Consider the following 3,610-nt stretch of genomic DNA (forward strand, 5'->3'; position numbering starts at 1 on the left):
AGGGACCACGCTGTCAGGACGCCAGGGGCCCTTGTCGTCTGCTGTTGAACATTTCTGTTCCCGCCGTAGGACGCGTCCATGCCTCTGTTACTAGCTGCATCTGTTCAGACAAATTTGCTGTCATTTATCTCACTTACAGGGATGTCGAGCGCACCATTCGTATTGCTGAGAAGCACCCTGGCTCCATGAAGACGCCTTAATAGTTCTGAAGGACAGCCACCCAGATTACAGTGTGTGTGGGAGAGAGTTCACACCAGTCTATAAATGTGAAGATCTTCAAGCCTCGTGCTGCATTCTTTTTTATTTGTTTTCCCCCGAGTAGGTTAAACCTCTTGAATTAAGATCCACGTTCAGATGCCAATGGGGAATGAAGCATGTGCGGAAGCAGATACGTTTATTCGAATGTGTTTATTGCTTAAGTGTCGTTGCTGCCTTCATGCCTTTCCGTGCCTTCTCATGCTTCCAGAAAGGAATCTGGTATTTACGATTATTTTATCATTTCTCCCAAAGGTGTGCTGTTGGAGTCTGCTGGGAACCATAGCCAGTTTGTTGTTGTTGTTGGTTTGGCCTTTTTTTTTTCTGTCTTTCTTTTTGAAGTTATTGCTCTGGTCACTTTTTAGAATAACGGTTCTGGAGGCTTTAGTTGATTTCTGGCTTTGTTAAGCAGTTAAGAGATGCTATATAATTGCCTTCTGTTCCAACAGTGAAAAGAACTTGCCTTGCTTTCCCGGATGCCGCACATCTCCCCACGGCCGGGGGCAGCCCGACCCGCCGCCTTCTCTCCCGAGCCGCGTCCTGCGGAGGCGGCGCGGCCCGCGGCCCGAGGCCGAGCTGCAGGCGGGGCTTCTGCCTCCGAGGCGACGCTGCGCGTGCGCGCCCCCTGCTGGCCCAGTGTATGGTCACAGCTGTTGAGGAGCCAGGTCGAGCCAACAGGTGCTCAGTCCTGCAGAAAAGCAGGAGAACATGAAGACGAGGAAAATGTCTGCTGCCATCTAAACACTAAGGGGCCTAGGCCCTCCCCCAGGTAGGTAGGAATAAGCATTTTTAGGGACTTTCTGACTTTCCATTGACTGTCTCAGGAAGTCTACTTGGCCATGTATTCAGAGCAACCGTTCATTGTGCGACTTTAACGTTTATGGTAACTGAGTTCCCAGCAGGACGCTTGGGCGCGCGCGCGCGCGCGCGTGTGTGTGTGTGTGTGTGTGTGTGTGAGATTTAGTCCAGCCCCCGCATTTCCATCGGCTTCTCCTTTTTTTTTTTTTTAAACGTGAGCAGCTGGCATTTCCTCCAACTTCTGTAAAGTTGAAGTTCACACAGATGTACCTTCAAGGCCCCCACCTCCACCGCTCCACCCCTAGTCAGATGTCTGCTTCTACACAGAAATTGCGGCCCACCCCTGCTTGTCATGGACTGACATGTATGTGTGTAACTGACCAGTGAGACATAATGGACATGTGACCAAATGACGATTCCAGAATTTTCTTGGGCCTCCAACACTTGACTCATTTCCATTAACAGCCACTCTCTGGTAACTGGCCAATTCCCTAAGTATGAACATCCCACCTGTAGCCAACACTGGGCTCGTGCCTGGATGCCAGGCTTTCTGGGAGCATCTGGAGGGTGGTGGGTGAGGGTGAGGTTGAGGGTTAGGGCTGGTCAGGGTCAGGGAAGGCACACACTGAAATGAGATGTTAGTGGTGGACCTCAGTGCCCCTTTGGGGCTGAGACCTCAGACAACAAAATTGTGACAACAGTAGGAGAATCTCCTCGGATTGGTGCAGAACAATCTGGCGTCTGGTGCGTGGCCAACATCAGTGCCTGATACACCACAGGGAGGAAAGGCCTCGCCTCCCCTCCGGCCACACCCAGTCTGTGCTGCCCTCTGCCTTCTGCACCGCCATGCCAGCCCCCCTACTGCTGTCTCCACTTCCACCTGTTTTTCTCTGAGTTGGGGGTCATTTAAACGTCCCCTCGGAGAGTCCATCAGAAAACCCCAGACTGATGGTCTCACCCTTTGGAGGAGAACTTTTCAAAGATTCCCATCACTTTTAGAATAAAGACTGAAATCTTCACCCCCGTGTACAGGGCCCCTTATCAGCCTCAAGTCCCCAGAGCCTCCTTGGATCACATTGCTTATTTCAGGAGTACATCTGACATCAGAGTCTCAGCTCCATGAGGGGGGCGGCGAGAGTCAGAGTCAGAAGCAGTCCCTGTACCCCAGCGCGTAGCACACAGGAGTGGTGATTCTGAATGAACAAGTGAGGTAATAACTCAGAAGGTGGCATGGTGGCTCCTCTACCTGGTCTGTAGCCATGAACACGATGTGCAGGCAAAGTGGAAGTTAAAAAAAAGAACTTATGAAAACAAATAATGCAATGACATGATACACACGTTTGCATTTTTATTCTTATATGAGGTTCCTTGCTGGCTGTTGTTGGCCCCAAGCTCAGTCTGCATTATTTAAAATCTAATATATGAATTATTTGGATTGAATTCATGTTGGGGCCATGTTGTTGTATGTACTGATGTACAGCCTTGAATGCAGATAATTATTGTAAACTATATTTCACAACTTTTTTCTGGCTTTATTATATGACTTTTCTATTTGGTCGATGATTTTATCATATTATAATTTAATGAATCTCAAAGAAAACAAAATTATGGTTACCAGGGGAAAGGGGGTGAGAAGGGATAAATTGGGAATTTGGAATTTGCAGATACTAACTACTATATATAAACTAGAGAAACAACAAATTTATTCTTTGTAGCATGGGGAACAATATTCAGTATCTTGTAGTAACTTATAGTGAAAATGAAAATATGAAAAGGAATATGTGTGTGTAGATGGAGACATTGATACAAGATGGCAAACTGACTAGATGGCAATAAGAACAAATTTAATGAGCCTGTTTAGTCTTTTTTTTTTCCAAATATTTGTGCTTTAGATGTGGTTACCGGATGATGAATTTTCCTGGGGGGCAGTGCCAAGAGAAAGAGCACAGCCCTTTCAGGAAAGACCCCTGCTGGCAGGAACACTGGTGACAGCAGCCAGCCTCCCCGCGCTGGCGGCTTCAATGGCAACAAAATGACCACCCGCAGACCCCGCCCAGCGGGGCCAGAGCAGGCGTGGGGGGGACGGCGGGCACCGCGCTTTAACCGGGAGAACTTGGTGGTGGGCAGAGTGGAGACACTCTCTGGCCACGTGTTGGAAAGTGCGGGGAGAACTGGGGTTCCAGAAACTTCCCTGGCAAGGGCCACAGCTCCAAGAAATAGGTTTTGGCTGCTCATTGTCGCTTGCCAAGATTTTAGGAGCAGGCCTCTCAAGTTACCAAGCAGCCGGCATCTTTCTGGTCCTGGTCCACAGGGAGAGGAGAATCGCCGTTCAGAGAACGAACAGCAAGGACTCGACGAGCTCCGAGGCTGGAAGCCAGCACAGGCCCGCGCCCGGCACACAGGCCGGCTCTGCGTGGCTGAGACGTCTCCTCGTCTGACTCCACTCACCCCGCACCGCACGCGCAGAACGCTCACAACTTCAAGACACGCTCTAAACGCATCCCAACCCCCTTTATACCCTCGTGTTCCTGCCATATTACAGGGTCTTTTAAATGTG

The 3,610-nt window shown here is 49.6% G+C and overlaps 1 long non-coding RNA gene across 1 annotated transcript; it reads left to right on the forward strand.

The window, feature by feature from the left end:
- The first annotated feature begins 873 nt into the window (after window positions 1–873).
- LOC140687351 (uncharacterized) lies at window positions 874–3,610 on the forward strand. Its single transcript, XR_012061589.1, has 3 exons — window positions 874–1,024; window positions 2,143–2,263; window positions 3,365–3,610. It is a non-coding gene; the product is annotated as an uncharacterized lncRNA (long non-coding RNA).

This window comes from Vicugna pacos, chromosome 19, assembly GCF_048564905.1.
Source record: "Vicugna pacos chromosome 19, VicPac4, whole genome shotgun sequence".
NCBI lineage: Eukaryota > Metazoa > Chordata > Mammalia > Artiodactyla > Camelidae > Vicugna > Vicugna pacos.